This window comes from Rutidosis leptorrhynchoides, chromosome 2, assembly GCF_046630445.1.
Source record: "Rutidosis leptorrhynchoides isolate AG116_Rl617_1_P2 chromosome 2, CSIRO_AGI_Rlap_v1, whole genome shotgun sequence".
Taxonomy (NCBI): domain Eukaryota; kingdom Viridiplantae; phylum Streptophyta; class Magnoliopsida; order Asterales; family Asteraceae; genus Rutidosis; species Rutidosis leptorrhynchoides.
This window is the reverse complement of record NC_092334.1, coordinates 666,066,835-666,088,813: the sequence shown is the minus strand read 5'-3', so window position 1 is coordinate 666,088,813 and position 21,979 is coordinate 666,066,835.

Below are 21,979 nucleotides of genomic sequence, written 5' to 3'. Positions count from 1 at the left end.
TATAATATAATATATAATTAATTATATAAATTATATTTTTATATATATTATATTTATATAATAATCCGTCGGCAAGAAAGGCTCCAAAATGGTGTGAGCTGTAAAATCGAACTCCGCGACTTACGGAGTTCAAAGAGGGAAAAGACCGCGACTCGCGGAGCTCACCTGGACTCAAATCCCTATAAAAGCAAACGCAATTTGATCGCAAAAATATCCAAAAAAAATTCAATCTCTCTCTCTATATATGTATACGTAAATATATATAATTTATATTTTAATTTTAATTTTAATTTTAAATTCTAATAATAAGGGTATGTTAGCGAATGTTGTAAGGGTGTAAGTCGAAATTCTGTCCGTGTAACGCTACGCTATTTTTAATCATTGTAAGTTATGTTCAACCTTTTTAATTTAATGTCTCGTAGCTAAGTTATTATTATGCTTATTTAAAACGAAGTAATCATGATGTTGGGCTAATTACTAAAATTGGGTAATTGGGCTTTGTACCATAATTGGGGTTTGGACAAAAGAACGACACTTGTGAAAATTAGACTATGGGCTATTAATGGGCTTTATATTTGTTTAACTAAATGATAGTTTGTTAATTTTAATATAAAGATTTACAATTGGACGTCCCTATAAATAACCATATACACTCAATCGGACACGATGGGCGGGATATTTATATGTACGAATAATCGTTCATTTAACCGGACACGGGAATGGATTAATAGCCACTAGAATTATTAAAACAGGGGTGAAATTATGTACAAGGACACTTGGCATAATTGATAACAAAGTATTAAAACCTTGGGTTATACTCAGTCGACATCCTGGTGTAATTATTAAACAAAGTATTAAAATCTTGTTACAGTTTAAGTCCCCAATTAGTTGGAATATTTGACTTCGGGTATAAGGATAATTTGACGAGGACACTCGCACTTTATATTTATGACTGATGGACTGTTATGGACAAAAACCAGACGGACATATTAAATAATCCAGGACAAAGGACAATTAACCCATGGGCATAAAACTAAAATCAACACGTCAAACATCATGATTGCGGAAGTTTAAATAAACATAATTCTTTTATTTCATATTTAATTTCCTTTATTTTATATTTAATTGCACTTCTAATTATCGCACTTTTATTTATTGTTATTGTATTTAATTGCACTTTTAATTATCGTACTTTTTAATTATCGCACTTTTATTTATCGCAATTTCATTATCGTTATTTACTTTACGCTTTAAATTAAGTCTTTTATTTATTTTTAATATTTTACATTTGGTTTTAACTGCGACTAAAGTTTTTAAAATCGACAAACCGGTCATTAAACGGTAAAAACCCCCCCTTTATAATAATAATATTACTTATATATATATTTGTATTTTTATAAATTTAAACTAATATAGCGTTAAGCTTTGTGAAAAAGATTCCCTGTGGAACGAACCGGACTTACTAAAAACTACACTACTGTACGATTAGGTACACTGCCTATAAGTGTTGTAGCACGGTTTAAGTATATCCATTCTATAAATAAATAAATATCTTGTGTAAAATTGTATCATATTTAATAGTATTTCCTTGTAAAATATAAGCTATTTTATATACACCTCGCATAACATCAGTATACCTCGAGCAAAGTACCTAGTACATAGGTACACATTCAATACACAACTAATGGCATTTACCACATTACTTATACTTTGAGCATTTAATGACCCATTAGCATTTATTAGCTCACTTACACCCAACACCGCCCATAAATGGTCAAGACTCATGTTAAATCACTAAAGCTAGTGATTTAAAGTCTATTAACATTAACTAGCACAACCTAGGGTAATTCATACCCATCTCACCCAAACTAGGTCAACATTACCCATTTTGACTCATTTTAACACTTTGACTCACAAACTAGTCATACTTAGTTCATTAACTATTTTCATCATCATTAACAAGTGTATTAGTGACAAAGAACCCATTTAACACTTTCAACTTCAAATCTTAAGTCCAAACCCTAGATTATAGTTACTTAGGGTTTCCTTTCATCAACACAACCCAAGTTCACCCATTTTAACCCCAAATGGGTCACATAAGTTCCAAATGAACCAAAACCATAGTATAAATAATTAAAACTCGAAACCTAGAGTTAGAACTTACCAAGACTATCTTCTTGTAGCTAACAACAAAGAGAACAACTTTAATTCTTGCTCCTAGGTTTGATTCACAAATCTTCACCTTCAAATCTCAAGATTAAACTAAGTGGGTTTTGTGTTTTGGGAGAGAAATTGGAAAGAAAAGAGAAAAGGAAATGAAATAAATGGATAAGTGGTTGTGATTTAATGCTCCAATATGATCTACACGCAAAAAGACCAAATTACCCCTAAAACCCTTTTAAATAGAGTAAAAATCGGAGTCAGAACAGCAGATATGCCACGGCGCGGCCCATTTGTCGCGGCGCGGTGTATCGAAGGAAAAATGACCCCTGTTAACATGACTTCTGATCTGGAATTGCTTTATATGTCGCGGCGCGGCCCAGTTTGTCGCGGCGCGGCATTAGCCGTCACCTGGACACCTCGACAACCTTAAACAAATTTTGATTTTATTTAATTCGTACACTTAAATACCGCTTCCTACATTCGCCTAACCTTCAACAATAGTCTCACAAGACTTAACGCTATCAAAGCCCATGTATAAACTTGTATGCGCACACATTATCAAGTATATATATATATATATATATATATATATATATATATACACATATATATATATACAATTACGCATAATCTAGCGAGTTACAAACGTACAAATGATCAAGTATGTACCTTTTAATATGTGCGGGAAAAACGGGATGTTACAACTCTCCCCCACTTGAATCGGAGCGCGTCCTCACGATCCAAGCCACATGACAAGAGGGAAAATAAACCAGCACAAACTCTTCGGGCTCCCAAGTAAACTCGGAACCCTTACTACGACGCCATTGAACTTTAAAAGTCCTAACCTCTTTATGTCTCAACCTTTTGACATTCTCATCAAGTATGGCAATCGGTTCCTCAATATATTCTAACTTATTGTTTAGCTCGATCTCGTCTAATGGCACCCAAGATGAATCATCCACAAGACACTTACGGAGATGGGAAACATGAAATGTATTATGGATCCCCGCAAGCTCTTCGGGTAATTCCAAACGATACGCGACTTCACCAACACGAGCTAAAACCTTAAATGGTCCAATAAACCGAGGAGCTAACTTTCCTCGTTTCCGGAATCGAATAATACCTTTCCATGGCGAAAAATGTCACCTTCTTGAAATTCGATTGTTCGTCTACGTTTTTCGGCATACGACTTTTGCCTATCTTGAGCCTTCTTCAAATGCTCTCGAATCATATCAACCTTACTATTCGTCTCTAAAACCAAATCGGTACTCCCGATTTCCTTTTGTCCTACTTCACCCCAACAAATCGGGGTTCGACACCTACGTCCATAAAGCATCTCATAAGGTGGCATCCCAATACTAGTAGGATAACTATTATTGTACGAGAATTCCACCAAGGGCAAGTGCTCATCCCAACTACCACCAAAATCGATAATACATGCCCGTAACATATCCTCCAATGTTTGATTCGTACGTTCAGTTTGACCATCCGTTTGAGGATGATACTCCGTGCTCAACTTCAATTGCGTACCCATATCTTCATGAAACTTTTCCCAGAATCAAGATGTAAAACGAGTATCTCGGTCCGAAACAATCGATATAGAAACACCGTGTCGAGAGATGACTTCCTTGATAAACAACTTAGCCAAGGTCTCCGACGATATCGCTTCCTTAATGGGAAGAAACAAAGCACTCTTCGTCAGTCGATCAACTATAACCCAAATCGAATCAAACTGGGTTCTCGCCGTTTTAGGTAACTTTGTGATGAAATCCATGGTAATGTGCTCCCATTTCCATTTCGGGATTTCCAATGGTTGTAACTTACCATACGGCTTTTGGTGCTCGGCCTTAACTTGCAAACACGTGACGCATTGCTCAACATACTTCACAACATCACGCTTCATGCCCGGCCACCAATAATCTTTCCTTAAATCAAGATACATTTTTGTCGCGCCCGGATGAATGGAATACTTTGACTTATGTGCTTCATCGAGTAGCACTTGTCGGTAATCACCCATCTTAGGCACCCACACTCTTCCTTGAAAAGACAACAAATCCCGCGAGCCCGTAGTAATGAGCTCCAATTGTCCCACAATTCGCTCCGCATGCTTGTTGTGAACGTAAGCCTCTATTTGAGTCACACCAAGTTTTTCGAGAAAATCGTTAGTAATAATCATACGCAACAATCCCAATCATAACGCCGGGTGATGACTCTTTCGACTTAACGCATCCGCGACCACATTCGCCTTGCCCAGATGATAAAGTATTTCACAATCATAGTCTTTTACCACATCCATCCACCTACGTTGACTATAATTCAAATCGCGTTGATTAAAGTGATGTTTCAAACTCTTATGATCCGAATAAATCGTACACTTGACACCATACAAGTAGTGGCGCCAAATTTTCAACGCATGTACCACCGCCGCCAACTCAAGATCATGAGTCAGATATCTCGTTTCGTGTTCCTTTAATTGTCGAGAGGCATAAGAGATGACTTTACCTCTTTGCATTAGGACACACCCGAGCCCATTTAACGAAGCATCACAATAAACCGTCATGTCTTCCACTCCTTTCGGCAACACTAACACCGGAGCTTGACACAACTTCTCTTTTAGCAATTGAAAAGCAATTTCTTGCTCGTCCTCCCAATTAAATCTCGCGTTCTTCCTTGTCAACTTCGTCAATGAAGAAGCGATTTTAGAAAAGTCTTGGATAAACCGACGATAATAACCGGCCAATCCGAGAAAACTTCGGATTTTCGTAGGCGTAGTCGGTTGTCTCCAACTCTTCACCGTCTCTATCTTCCCTGGATCTACTTGAATGCCGTCTTTGTTCACAATGTGACCAAGGAATTGAACCTCCCTTAGCCAAAATTCACATTTGGAGAACTTAGCATACAACTTCTCCTTTCGTAACGTCTTCAATACTTCACGCAAATGACGTTCATGCTCGTTCATACTTTTCGAGTAGGCTAGTATGTCGTCAATGAACACAATCACCGACTTGTCCAACATAGGTTGGCACACTCGGTTCATAAGATCCATGAATTCCGCCGGTGCATTCGTAAGACCAAAAGGCATTACTATGAACTCAAAATGCCCATAACGCGTTCGAAAAGCCGTTTTTCTCAATATCTTCCTCACGGACCCGCATTTGGTGATAGCCGGACCGTAGGTCAATCTTTGAGAAATACGTCGCACCTTAGAGTAGATCAAACAAATCATCAATCCGAGGTAATGGATAACGATTCTTGATCGTCACCTTATTCAACTCTCGATAATCGATGCACATCCGCATAATACCATCCTTCTTTTTCACGAATAAAACCGGAGCGCCCCATGGAGAAGCACTCGGTCGAATAAAACCCTTCTCAAGCAACTCTTGGGTTTGGTTTAACAACTCTTGCATTTCCGTTGGCGCTAAACGATAAGGAGTTTTAGCAATGGGAGTAGTTCCCGGAACCAACTCAATGCGAAATTCAACATATCTTTCCGCCGGAACACCCGGTAACTCGTCCAGAAAAACGTCTTCGAATTCATTAACCACCGGAATTTCATGAATGGGTGGTGGCTCATCACGAGTATCAAAAACATGGGCAAGAAAAGCCATGCCACCACTAACAAGAAAACGATGTGCCCGTGCAAAAGAACATATCGGCACAAGTCTTCTTCATTTATCGCCATGAATAATTAACTCTCCCCCACTTGGGGTCTTCACACGGATAAATTTCTCATGGCATGCAATATCGGCTCTATTTCGATCGAGCCAATCCATACCAACCACGATATCAAAGTTGCCCAAAGTCATCGGGATAAGATCAATTTTAAAGTTCTCGGCACCAAACACAACGTCACAATTCTTACACACATCAACCACTAGCATCGTCTTGCCGTTCGCTATTTCAACTTCTACTGGATGACTTAACTTAGCTAACGGTCTACCAAGTTTAGGCACAAATTTTGGAGACACAAACGACAAGTTTGCACCGCTATCAAAAAGAATCCTTGCCGGATTAGAATTAACCAAGAAAGTACCTGAGACAACTTCGTTGGATTGCTTGGCTTCGTCGTTAGTCATCAAATAGTTTCGCCCTCGAGCCGTACCCGCCGTCTTCTCTAGCCTTTTAACATTATCGTTGTTCAAATCGGGACACTCTGACTTTCGGTGTCCTTCTTTGTTGCAATTAAAACAAGTGAGCTTGTTTGTTGAATTTGGCTTCGGACAATCTCGAGCCATATGTCCAGGTACCCCACAATTGTAGCAAGTAGGGATAAAGTTCCCAAAACCACCGGTAGCGCCCTTCTTCATGTAACATCCCGCCTTTTTCCATTTATTTTTCCGTTATACTAATATAAAATCCGTTATATGTTTATAACATCTCCCGTTGATACGCGTTTTAAATTATCTCGTTTAGGTAATTCCCGCACCCGAGCGAAAGTTGAGGGACTAAACTTGACAAGGGATCAAACCCTTGACTAGGTCAAAGGGTCAAACCCCTTTCACCCATTCATTTCATCTTCATCTCTCTCTCTTTCTCTCTAGCAAGAACACACACACCCAATTTCCTTTCTCATTCATTCATCATCTAAATCCGGATTAGGGAGCTAGCAACCAAATAAATTACATATTCGTGATCCTCTCTTCATCCTCTTCATTTTGGTACCAACTTCATCTCATTTGGGTAACTTTCTAAAATCACTAGATTTTGTGTTCTTGATGTTTTTAACTTATAAAAGTGTTAATTAGTGTCTATGGCTCAAGTCTAACATGAATATATGATTTATATGCTCGATCTCGTTGTTTTAGTGTAACTAGCATGAACTTGAATTTTGGTGTGTTGTTCTTGAATTTTGGATGATCATATGTTGTTAGATGTTGAAAGTTGATGTTTTAAAAGTGTTACTAGCATCATTAGCTTCATGTTGATATATAGATCGATCAAAGAAACTTCAAAAACGTGATTATTGATTTTGGTGTTGCTTGACTAGGGTTTGCTAGTTCTTGAAATGAATTTTTGGATGCTTGAATGCCATGGAATGTTAATTGTTAGTGATTAGTTGTAATGTATGCTTCATTACCTTCAAAACGGCATATCATATGTGTAAATTGGATTCCCGGAACTTAAAATGCATATTGATGAACTTGAGGCTTTGAAATGAGCGTTTATTGATCACATGACGAGAATTCGATTGTTGTAAATGATGTTTTTGTTTGAGGATTTGTGTTTAGTTGTGTTCCTTGTCAAAAGAGCTTTCCAACGGTATAAGATACGTCTTCTAATTGTTTGCGGTTTGCGTTTTGCGTTTGTTTGAAGTTTTGACCAAGACTTGAACCTTGAAAACGACCTGACACCAGACCATGTGTTATGTCGCGGCGCGACACCCCTTGCCGCGGCGCGACATTTGCCTTGTCCAGATTCTGTCCAACTTTTCCATTTTATCAAAAATGTTTGCCATGTTCTAGACCTCCGATTCACATGAGACTTGTTCTAACATGCTTATATATGAATAAAAACCTCAGAAAAATAGTTCGGGACCCGACCCGAACGTGTTGACTTTCGTTGACTTTGACCGACCAAAGTTTGACTTTTTGTCAAACTTAACCAAATGATTATGCAACCTTCCTAACTTGTTTATATACTTGTATCTTGCATGAAACTTGGCAATTTGATTTCACATGCTAAATAATCGAGTCGTAACGAGCCATAGGACTAATTGAACATCTTTGACCTATCGTGTTTACCGTTATTGATACGACCTATTTGTTTAGGTCAAGACTAGCACTATCCTTCGCACACGTTATTTTGTGAAGTACTTTACTACTCGTGCACTCAAGGTGAGATCATAGTCCCACTTTTACTCTTTTTGAACTTATATTGGGATGAGAAAACATAAACGATTCTTTTGAACTAAGTGAACACAAGAACGGGAAAACAAACATTCTACATACGAGTTTAGAACAAAATCCTCAATTCGATTATCATTAGTTACACTTGCCGGGTGTAAGCGAGAACTTATGTTATATGGCCATATGGGTTGACAACCCTCATCCTTGACGGTTCGCTACCGTCTACGGATGAAATATATTTTCGAGAATCAGTGTTTGTTCTAGCACTAAGTGATGGGGTATACAATGGAAGGAATGTTAAGCTTTGATAATTGGGTGCTCGTGAAACAAACTTTTGGAATGTATTACTATTATTTCATTGATGCAAATCTTGTGGTTCACTTGTACTTACTTACTTAAACCTATGATTTCACCAACGTTTTCGTTGACAGATTTCTATGTTTTTCTCAGGTCCTTGAACGATACATGATACATGCTTCCGCTCATTATTTGATACTTGCATTGGATGTCGAGTATATGTGCATTTCATGGAGCGTCTTTTGACTTTACTTTAAACCGTGTCGCCTAGATTTCATTCGTATTATAACGTTGTAACTTAACTATTGGTTGAACAATTCTTGTAAACTTTGGGAACAATCTTTATTTTGAAATGAAGGCGACATATTTTGGTCAAACTTTGTCTTAAAGACTTATGACCACGTAACGGGACCTAAGTAGACGGCGCCGTCAAACATGATTTGGTCGGGTCGCTACAGATGGTATCAGAGCGTTGGTTGTAGGGATTTAGAGTTCATTAGTGTCAACCCCGAGTCATAGGGTACATTGGTGAGTCTAGACTACAGCCGGCATATAGACTTGAAGTAGGAATTACTTGACTACTTGTGCATTTATACTCGAACGTTTCTACTCATATCTACTCCTAGTTCATCTTAATCTCACGTTGTTTAATTTGATTGACACGCCACCTTGACTATATGAAATGATGTCGAATGCACATATGAATCAGGGTAATATAATTTCCGGGATTATATTACGGTGACTCATATGAACGTTCCGACATTATGACATAAAGAATTTAAGGCGAGTCAAGAAAAAAAAAAAAAAAAAAAAAAAAAAAAAAAAAAAAAAAAAACAACTTCTCTTTATCTTTATTCTATATCACGGTTAGTATTATTGAGAATACTAATCAATGATATTCTTGTGTCTTGAAGGAACAATGGCTCCTCGTCGTGTACGCCGCAATGAAACTCCCGAACAAGCTCTCGAACGGATGATAGCCACCGCCGTAGATGCGGCCATGGCCGGTCACTCATCCAACAATAATAATAATAACAACCACAACAACAACAACAACCAAGGAGCCGGTAACTCTAGCGAAGGGTGCTCCTACAAAGCTTTCATGGGGTGCAAACCCCACACTTATGATGGAACCGGGGGACCGGTTGTGCTTACTCGTTGGTTTGAACAAACCGAGGCCGTCTTTAGCATAAGCGGTTGTCGGGACCAAGACAGGGTCAAATACTCCACTCACACTTTCTCCGGAATTGCTCTAACATGGTGGAACACCTATGTTCAATCGGTGGGTACCGATGAGGCTCATGCCCTCTCTTGGGCCGATCTAAAGGAAAAGATGATTGTTGAATATTTTCCGCGCGAAGAAACCCGAAAGCTTGAGGAAGAACTAAGAGCTTTGAAAGCAGTCGGAAACGATCTTAAAGCTTATAATCAACGCTTCGCCGAACTATCCTTGATGTGTCCTAATCTTGTTAACCCCGAATCTCAAAGGATTGAGCTCTACATGCTCGGTCTTCCAAAAAGCATCAAACAAGGGGTGATGTCATCCAAACCCACTACTCATCAAGCCGCTATGAACATGGCTCGCCAACTAATTGAAACGGTTGACGAAATCGTAGTTTCGGCACCTAAGGCCGAGGATAAATCGGGCGGCAACAAAAGAAAGTGGGAACCCTCCCAATCAAGCAACAACAACTTTGCTAAGAAGCCTTACACCTCCGACGGCAAGAAAGGTTATGCCGGGAACCTACCTCTTTGCAACAAATGCAACAAACATCACTTTGGCGAATGTAGTAAGTTAATTTGCCACCGGTGCCAAGGAATTGGTCATAAGGCCAACGATTGTAAAAGTGCCACTCCCGTCGCTCGAAAATGGCCCAATGCACCAAAGACGGGCACTTGTTATGAATGTGGCCAAACGGGCCATTATAGAAATGCATGCTCGAAGAGGAAAGATAACCCCAATACGCGCGGTCGAGCTTTCAACATAAACACCGAGGAAGCCCGGGATGACACTGAACTAGTCACGGGTACGTTTCTTCTCAACAATTCTTATGTCTCTTGCTTATTCGATTCGGGTGCCGATAAATGCTTTGTATCCAAGACTTTGACTCATTCTTTTAGCACTCCACCTCTTCCATTAGATACCAATTATACCATTGAAGTGGCTAACGGAAAACTATTAAGTGCCGACACATATTACCGGGGGTGTACGTTAAACATTTTGGGTAGGGAATTTGAAATTGACTTGATACCCATGGAACTAGGAAGCTTTGATGTAATAATCGGTATGAATTGGTTAGTCAAAACGAAATCTCACATCCTTTGTGATCTTAACGCAATCCGAATTCCTATCGAGAATGGTGAACCTTTGATTGTTTATGGCGATAAGAGTTGCACCAGACTCAACCTCGTTTCGTGCCTTAAAGTTAGAAAACTACTCCGTAAGGGTTGTTTTGCGATCCTTGCCCACGTTAAGAAAGTCGAGTCCGATGAGAAGCATATCGATGATGTGCCAATTGTTAGTGACTTTTCCGATGTATTTCCCGACGAATTGCTGGGTCTTCCACCTCATCGACCGGTTGAATTCCAAATCGATCTTATTCCGGGAGCCGCACCCGTAGCACGTGCACCATATAGACTCGCTCCATCTGAAATGCAAGAATTGCAAAGTCAAATCCAAGAACTAATTGATCGAGGTTTTATCCAACCTAGCCATTCACCTTGGGGCGCTCCGATTTTATTTGTTAAAAAGAAAGACGGATCCCTACGAATGTGCATTGATTATCGTGAACTAAATAAATTGACGGTTAAGAACCGATATCCTCTTCCTCGCATCGATGACCTCTTTGATCAACTACAAGGGTCTTGTGTATATTCGAAAATCGATCTCCGCTCGGGTTATCATCAATTGAGGGTTAAGGGGGAAGATGTCTCCAAAACCGCTTTCCGAACTCGTTATGGTAGTTATGAATTCCTTGTCATGCCATTTGGTCTCACTAACGCACCGGCGGTGTTCATGGATCTTATGAACCGCGTGTGCAAACCGTATCTCGATAAATTCGTTATTGTGTTCATCGATGACATATTGATCTATTCTAAAAATGAAGAAGAGCACGAACATCATCTCCGACTTGTGCTTGAACTTTTAAGACAAGAACAACTCTATGCCAAATTCTCCAAGTGTGAATTTTGGTTAAAGGAAGTTCAATTTCTTGGTCATGTTGTAAGTGACCAAGGTATTAAAGTCGATCCCACAAAGATCGAAGCCATTAGTAAATGGGAGACTCCTACTACTCCTACTCACATTCGTCAATTTTTGGGTCTCGCCGGGTACTATCGTAGATTCATCGAAAATTTCTCTTTGGTTGCACGTCCTCTAACCGCATTGACTCACAAGGGAAAGAAATTCATTTGGGCGACCGAACATGAATCCGCATTCCAAATCTTGAAAACGAAGCTAACCACCGCTCCTATCTTGTCACTTCCCGAAGGCAATGATGACTTCGTTGTATATTGCGATGCCTCAAAACATGGTTTTGGGTGTGTATTGATGCAACGAGCGAAAGTCATTGCTTATGCTTCTCGACAACTCAAAATTCATGAACGAAACTATACGACACATGATCTCGAACTCGGAGCCGTTGTCTTTGCACTTAAAATGTGGAGACACTATCTTTATGGAACCAAGAGTACTATCTTCACCGATCACAAAAGCCTTCAACACATTTTCGATCAAAAGCAACTAAACATGAGACAACGACGGTGGATTAAAACTTTGAACGATTACGATTGCGAGCTTCGTTACCATCCCGGGAAGGCAAATGTAGTAGCCGATGCCTTAAGTCGAAAAGAAAGAGCGGTGCCTCTCCGTGTCCGAGCTTTAAACATCACCATTCACACCAACCTTAATAGCCAAATTCGGGTAGCCCAAGATGAGGCTCTCAAGGATGAAAACATCTCTCTCGAACACTTGAACGTCCTCACCTCTCGATTCGAAGTTAAAGAAACCGGACTCCGATATTTCGCCGGAAGAATTTGGGTGCCTAGTTATGGGGACCTACGAAGCCTTATTTTAGATGAAGCCCATAAGTCACGATACTCGATTCACCCCGGTGCCAATAAGATGTACCACGACCTTAAACAGCTATATTGGTGGCCGAACATCAAAAGGGACGTAGCTACTTATGTTTCCAAGTGTTTGACATGTTCCAAAGTCAAAGCCGAACACCAAAGACCGTCCGGACTACTTCGACAACCCGAGATTCCGCAATGGAAGTGGGAAAGGATAACGATGGATTTTATCACCAAGCTACCAAAAACGACGGGCGGTTATGATACCATTTGGGTTATTGTTGACCGTCTCACCAAATCCGCACACTTCCTTGCCATGAAAGAAACGGACAAAATGGAGAAACTTGCGCAACTTTACATTAAGGAGGTCGTAGCCCGACACGGTGTACCTTTATCGATTATCTCCGACCGAGATGGCCGTTTCGTTTCTAGATTTTGGCGTACATTGCAAGAAGCGTTGGGAACGCGTTTAGACATGAGCACCGCATATCATCCTCAAACCGATGGACAGAGCGAACGAACAATTCAAACCTTAGAGGACATGTTACGAGCTTGCGTGGTTGATTTCGGAAAAGCTTGGGACAAGCACTTACCTCTCGCCGAGTTCTCTTACAACAATAGTTATCACGCGAGTATTAAAGCCGCACCCTTTGAAGCGCTATATGGCCGCAAATGTCGTTCACCTCTTTGTTGGGCCGAGGTAGGCGACGTGCAAATCACCGGACCCGAACTCATTCACGAAACCACCGAGAAAATCGTTCAAATCCGAGATAGGCTTAGGACGGCCCGAAGTCGTCAAAAGAGCTATACCGACAAACGACGCAACGATCTTGAATTTCAAGTCGGTGACCGAGTAATGTTAAAAGTCGCGCCTTGGAAAGGTGTAATCCGTTTTGGGAAACGCGGGAAGCTAAATCCGCGGTATATTGGTCCTTTCGAAATCTTGGAGCGTATTGGAACCGTTGCTTATCGTTTAAATCTTCCGCCTCAATTGAACTCCGTTCATCCTACCTTCCATGTATCTAACTTGAAAAAGTGTCTTGCCGAACCCGATATCGTCATCCCTCTTGAGGAACTTACTATTGATGACAAGCTTCATTTTGTGGAGGAACCGGTTGAAATTGTGGACACCTCCGTCAAGACATTGAAACAAAGCCGAATTCCGATTGTCAAGGTTCGTTGGAATGCCAAAAGAGGACCCGAGTTCACTTGGGAAAGACAAGATCAAATGCAAAGGAAGTATCCTCACCTATTCGTGAATTCGGAAACGCGAGATCTCGAGGAAGAAACAACGACTACTACGCCTACTTAAATTTCGGGACGAAATTTCTTTTAAGGAGTAGGTAATGTAACATCCCGCCTTTTTCCATTTATTTTTCCGTTATACTAATATAAAATCCGTTATATGTTTATAACATCTCCCGTTGATACGCGTTTTAAATTATCTCGTTTAGGTAATTCCCGCACCCGAGCGAAAGTTGAGGGACTAAACTTGACAAGGGATCAAACCCTTGACTAGGTCAAAGGGTCAAACCCCTTTCACCCATTCATTTCATCTTCATCTCTCTCTCTTTCTCTCTAGCAAGAACACACACACCCAATTTCCTTTCTCATTCATTCATCATCTAAATCCGGATTAGGGAGCTAGCAACCAAATAAATTACATATTCGTGATCCTCTCTTCATCCTCTTCATTTTGGTACCAACTTCATCTCATTTGGGTAACTTTCTAAAATCACTAGATTTTGTGTTCTTGATGTTTTTAACTTATAAAAGTGTTAATTAGTGTCTATGGCTCAAGTCTAACATGAATATATGATTTATATGCTCGATCTCGTTGTTTTAGTGTAACTAGCATGAACTTGAATTTTGGTGTGTTGTTCTTGAATTTTGGATGATCATATGTTGTTAGATGTTGAAAGTTGATGTTTTAAAAGTGTTACTAGCATCATTAGCTTCATGTTGATATATAGATCGATCAAAGAAACTTCAAAAACGTGATTATTGATTTTGGTGTTGCTTGACTAGGGTTTGCTAGTTCTTGAAATGAATTTTTGGATGCTTGAATGCCATGGAATGTTAATTGTTAGTGATTAGTTGTAATGTATGCTTCATTACCTTCAAAACGGCATATCATATGTGTAAATTGGATTCCCGGAACTTAAAATGCATATTGATGAACTTGAGGCTTTGAAATGAGCGTTTATTGATCACATGACGAGAATTCGATTGTTGTAAATGATGTTTTTGTTTGAGGATTTGTGTTTAGTTGTGTTCCTTGTCAAAAGAGCTTTCCAACGGTATAAGATACGTCTTCTAATTGTTTGCGGTTTGCGTTTTGCGTTTGTTTGAAGTTTTGACCAAGACTTGAACCTTGAAAACGACCTGACACCAGACCATGTGTTATGTCGCGGCGCGACACCCCTTGCCGCGGCGCGACATTTGCCTTGTCCAGATTCTGTCCAACTTTTCCATTTTATCAAAAATGTTTGCCATGTTCTAGACCTCCGATTCACATGAGACTTGTTCTAACATGCTTATATATGAATAAAAACCTCAGAAAAATAGTTCGGGACCCGACCCGAACGTGTTGACTTTCGTTGACTTTGACCGACCAAAGTTTGACTTTTTGTCAAACTTAACCAAATGATTATGCAACCTTCCTAACTTGTTTATATACTTGTATCTTGCATGAAACTTGGCAATTTGATTTCACATGCTAAATAATCGAGTCGTAACGAGCCATAGGACTAATTGAACATCTTTGACCTATCGTGTTTACCGTTATTGATACGACCTATTTGTTTAGGTCAAGACTAGCACTATCCTTCGCACACGTTATTTTGTGAAGTACTTTACTACTCGTGCACTCAAGGTGAGATCATAGTCCCACTTTTACTCTTTTTGAACTTATATTGGGATGAGAAAACATAAACGATTCTTTTGAACTAAGTGAACACAAGAACGGGAAAACAAACATTCTACATACGAGTTTAGAACAAAATCCTCAATTCGATTATCATTAGTTACACTTGCCGGGTGTAAGCGAGAACTTATGTTATATGGCCATATGGGTTGACAACCCTCATCCTTGACGGTTCGCTACCGTCTACGGATGAAATATATTTTCGAGAATCAGTGTTTGTTCTAGCACTAAGTGATGGGGTATACAATGGAAGGAATGTTAAGCTTTGATAATTGGGTGCTCGTGAAACAAACTTTTGGAATGTATTACTATTATTTCATTGATGCAAATCTTGTGGTTCACTTGTACTTACTTACTTAAACCTATGATTTCACCAACGTTTTCGTTGACAGATTTCTATGTTTTTCTCAGGTCCTTGAACGATACATGATACATGCTTCCGCTCATTATTTGATACTTGCATTGGATGTCGAGTATATGTGCATTTCATGGAGCGTCTTTTGACTTTACTTTAAACCGTGTCGCCTAGATTTCATTCGTATTATAACGTTGTAACTTAACTATTGGTTGAACAATTCTTGTAAACTTTGGGAACAATCTTTATTTTGAAATGAAGGCGACATATTTTGGTCAAACTTTGTCTTAAAGACTTATGACCACGTAACGGGACCTAAGTAGACGGCGCCGTCAAACATGATTTGGTCGGGTCGCTACACTTCACACTATTGACACCTTCGGAACCCTTCTTGTTCTTGTTCTTTTTATTTGATATATTCGAATGACTCGAACCTTCAAACTTTCTTTTTGTAAAAGTGAAATCGTTTTTTCATGGAACCTCCGGCTCAAAACCCCGAGCCAACTCGAATAGCTCTTCAAAAGTCTTAGCCATTCCCCGACTAATCTTAACCTTGAACTCGTCGTTCAAGGTACGGTAGAAATCTTTCATTAGCTTGTGATCGTCACCAACATACTCCGGGAAAAAAGAGTCTTTGCCAAAAAGGTAGACTTGAGAGTAACCAAGTCCATTGAACCTTGTTGAAAATGATGCAACTCGTCTCGAATTCTATAAAGGTCGGATGAAGTTCGGTATTCTTGGAAGAATTCCTTCTTAAACTCCTCCCATGTCATGCTCATGCATTGCTCTTCACCATATAAATTGATTTTATCGTCCCACCACAACTTGCCTTCTTCACGTAACATGCTAGACCCATATCTCGTCTTCTTCTCGGGAGGACACTCCGCGGTACGGAACGCTCCCTCGATATCGAAAATCCAACAAGTGCTTTTCAATGGATCCCTCACCCCATTAAACATCGGAGGTTGAGTATCCTTGAAATTTTTGTAGTGGAAGTCCCGTCTTCCACCCCCACCATTACCTTCACCCCCTTCGCCTCGAGGATAAATGTTTCTAGCCTCTAAAGCCTCCTCTATTGCGGCTTTCATTCGATCATTGATCATTTTGGTCACTTGTCCATCGACCGACTCTTGGAAGACCTTTCGGACATCGTCAAGAAAATCCTTCTTTAGCCTTTTAAAGATGGCCTCAACCTTGGTCGTGAGTTCAACGTCCTCACTCGTACTTCCGATATCATTATCATGTCCGTTTCTCGTCTTCATTCTATAAAACGGAAAAGGTTAAACCATGAACGAAAGGCATAACACGTAAGTATATACATGCGCACCACACTACTCCATCTTGCTCAACAATTGTCGTACATTACTCGTTTGACACGATTTGCACCCGTAACAACGGTAGCTAATCGTTGTTATGCGAGCACGCCGCATTAACTTGCTAATACAACGTCTGTCTTGCTTGATGATTGCTAAACCCAACACAAAACAATTAGCACAAGGTTAGTTCACATAAACCAAAGCACTAACAATTCCCGATTAGACCCAAAGTCCTACAAGTCCCGCATAAAGCGCTCACACAATAAAGTCTAAGTCTAGGCACCTATCTCGAGTTGCCTAAATCCCTTAGACCATGCTCTGATACCACTTTAAACAACCCAACCCGTATTCCATACGAGAAATTTTTTTTTAAATAATAATACACATTTACGTGCCAATTAAATATGTAAGCCATTCCACAAGTTCCATTTAAACGTACAATAATTTAAATGTTTACAAAAGGCACGAAGGCCATTAATTAAGTTTAATACAAGTTTGACCTACTATAAATGATAGTTTATAATCCAAACGACACTCGAGCATGGTTTGGGGCTAAACTACCCAAAACGTTAGGCCAACTTCAAAAAGCTAACACCAAAAGCACCCCCCGACAACATAAGCGGGAGACCACTAGTCCAAACGTATGCCCTTACCCTTGTCCAAGCCGGAACCTATAAAATGGTAAACAACGAGAGGGTAAGCAAGGCTTAGTGAGTGCAACAATTATACATACATATATATAACCTACTTACTTGCAAACACTTACCAAATCCGCATACATACTAGTTACATAATTAGCATACCCTTCACATGTATAACGCTAAGTACCACGATAACAAGACTAGTATAACAATAGCATATAACACAACAATACAATATGTTAAAACACAAGTATAACGATGATGTTCACAACATCCATAGTACTCAAGATCTCAAGACTAGCCCAACGAATGGTATCGTCAACATCGAACTTAAATCCCATTCGCCTATAATAATGTGGTATCGTCAACATCGAACTTTAAACCCACATATGAGGTATCGTCAACAACAAACTTTAAACCCTCATCAATGTCACTACAATAATCGTATGGCATCATCAACATAGAACTTTAATTCCATACGTATGAGGTATCGTCAACAACGAACTTGAAACCCTCATCAACAACACAATATACTCTAGGGTATGATATCGTCAATATCGAACTTTAACCCATACCCCACAAGCAAATAAATCATATACATGCATATATAATTATTCCACTCACCTTAACACTTCGGTGGTGATTTAAATGCTTCTGTATACCTCGAGCAAAGTACCTAGTACATCGGTACACATTCAATACACAACTAATGGCATTTACCAAATTACTTATACTTTGAGCATTTAATGACCCATTAGCATTTATTAGCTCACTTACACCCAACACCGCCCATAAATGGTCAAGACTCATGTTAAATCACTAAAGCTAGTGATTTAAAGTCTATTAACATTAACTAGCACAACCTAGGGTAATTCATACCCATCTCACCCAAACTAGGTCAACATTACCCCTTTTGACTCATTTTAACACTTTGACTCACAAACTAGTCATACTTAGTTCATTAACTATTTTCATCATCATTAACAAGTGTATTAGTGACAAAGAACCCATTTAACACTTTCAACTTCAAATCTTAAGTCCAAACCCTAGATTATAGTTACTTAGGGTTTCCTTTCATCAACACAACCCAAGTTCACCCATTTTAACCCCAAATGGGTCACATAAGTTCCAAATGAACCAAAACCCTAGCATAACTAATTAAAACTCGAAACATAGAGTTAGAACTTACCAAGACTATCTTCTTGTAGCTAACAACAAAGAGAACAACTTTAATTCTTGCTCCTAGGTTTGATTCACAAATCTTCACCTTCAAATCTCAAGATTAAACTAAGTGGGTTTTGTGTTTTGGGAGATAAATTGGAAAGAAAAGAGAAAAGGAAATGAAATAAATGGATAAGTGGTTGTGATTTAATGCTCCAATCTGATCTACATGCAAAAATACCAAATTACCCCTAAAACCCTTTTAAATAGAGTAGAAATCGGAGACAGAACAGCAGATATGCCGCGGTGCGGCCCATTTGTCGAGGCGCGGCGTATCGAAGGAAAAATGACCCCTGTTAACATGACTTCTGATCTGGAATTGCTTTACATGTCGCGGCGCGGCCCAGTTTGTCGCGGCGCGGCATTAGCCGTCACCTGGACACCTCAACAACCTTAAACAAATTTTGATTTTATTTAATTCGTACACTTAAATACCGCTTCCTACATTCGCCTAACCTTCAACAATAGTCTCACAATACTTAACGCTATCAAAGCCCATGTATAAACTTGTATGCGCACACATTATCAAGTATATATAAATATATATATATATATATATATATATATATATATATATATATATATATATATATATATATATATCTACACATATATCTATACAATTACGCATAATCTAGCGAGTTACAAACGTACAAATGATCAAGTATGTACCTTTCAATATGTGCGGGAAAAACGGGATGTTACACAAGTTGACCGGCGATTCACGAACGTTAAAACTTGTAAAAACTATATGATGACATATATATATGGATATATATATATATAGTTAACATGATATTATGATAAGTATGTATCTCATTAAGTATATTAACAATGAACTACATATGTAAAAACAAGACTACTAACTTAAGGATTTCGAAACGAGACATACATGTAACGATTATCGTTGTAACAACATTTAAATGTATATATATCATATTAAGATATATTAATACATCATAATATCATGATAATGTAATAATTTAACATCTCATTAGATATAATAAACAATGGGATAACAACATTTAACAAGATCATTAACTTAAAGGTTTCAAAACAACATTTACATGTAACGACTAACGATGACTTAACGACTCTGTTAAAATGTATATACATGTAGTGTTTTAATATGTATTCATACACTTTTAAAAAACTTCAAGACACTTATCAAAGTACTTCTACTTAAGAAAAATGCTTACAATTACATACTCGTTCATTTTCATCAACAATTCTACTCGTATGCACCCGTATTCGTACTCGTACAATACCCAGCTTCTAAATGTATTTACTATTAGTATATACACTTCAATGATTAGCTCTTAGCAGCCCTTGTGAGTCACCTAACCATGTGGGAACCATCATTTAATATCTAGCATGAAATACCTCACAAAATTACAAACTAATAGAGCCTATATGGAGACTACACATTCACATGAATATGAGAGCTCACAAACACATTCACTTTGCAATTTTCTTGAATCAAATTACTCTCTCTCAAGTGTTCTTCTTTTATCTAAGTGTTCTTCATCATCTTCAACAAAATCTAGCTCAATATAGTTCATAAATCCATGCATAAACCAAGTTATAAAACAACTACTCAAGAACACACCAACAACACTTCCAAGTTTGCTATCTTACTTCCAATCTTGCAAATCCACTTTGAGTGATCATCCAACCTCAAGAAATCTTTCTTATTTACAGTAAGATATCTTTCTAATACAAGGTAATACTCATAATCAAACTTTGATTCAATTTCTATAACTTTAACAATCTTATTTCGAGTGGAAATCTTACTTGAACTTGTTTTCGTGTCATGATTCTACTTCAAGAACTTTCAAGCCATCCAAGGATCCTTTGAAGCTAGATCTATTTTTCTCATTTCCAGTAGGTTTATCCACAAAACCTGAGGTAGTAATGATGTTCATAACATTATTCGATTCATATATATAAAACTACCTTATTCAAAGGTTTAAACTTGTAATCACTAGAACATAGTTTAGTTAATTCTAAACTTGTTCGCAAACAAAAGTTAATCCTTCTAACCTGACTTTTAAAATCAAATAAACACATGTTCTATATCTATATTATATGCTAACTTAATGATTTAAAACCTGAAAACACGAAAAACACCGTAAAACCGGATATACGCCGTCGTAGTAACACCGCGGGCTGTTTTGTGTTAGTTAATTAAAAACTATGATAAACTTTGATTTAAAAGTTTTTCTTCTGGGAAAATTATTTTTCTTATGAACATGAAACTATATCTAAAAATCATGGTTAAACTCAAAGTGGAAGTATATTTTTCAAAATGGTCATCTAGACGTCGTTCTTTCGACTGAAATGACTACCTTTACAAAAATGACTTGTAACCTGTATTTCTGACTATAAACTTATACTTTTTCTGTTTAGATTCATAAACTTAAATTCAATATGAAACCATAGCAACTTGAATCACTCAAAACAGATTTAAAACGAAGATGTTATGGGTAAAACAAGATTGGATAATTTTGCTTGTGGCAGCTACGTGAAAATTGGTAACAAATCTATATTAATCATATCCTATCTAACTTATATTGTATTATACATGTATTCTAATATATTATGTAATCTTGGGATACCATAGACACGTATGCAAATGTTTTGACATATCATATCGACCCATGTATATATATTATTTGGAACAACCATAGACACTCTATATGCAGTAATGTTTGAGTTAGCTATACAGGGTTGAGGTTGATTCCAAAAATATATATACTTTGAGTTGTGATCTAGCCTGAAACGTGTATACACTGGGTCGTGGATTGATTCAAGATAATATATATCAATTTATTTCTGTACATCTAACTGTGGATAACTAGTTGTAGGTTAATAACGAGGACAGCTGACTTAATAAACTTAAAACATTAAAACGTATTAAAAATGTTGTAAATATATTTTGAACATACTTTGATATATATGTAAATATTTTTTATAGGTTCGTGAATCGACCAGTGGCGAAGTCTTACTTCCCGACGAAGTAAAAATCTGTGAAAGTGAGTTATAGTCCCACTTTTAAAATCTAATATTTTGGGATGAGAATACATGCAGTTTTATAAATGTTTTACGAAATAGACACAAGTAAATGAAAATACATTATA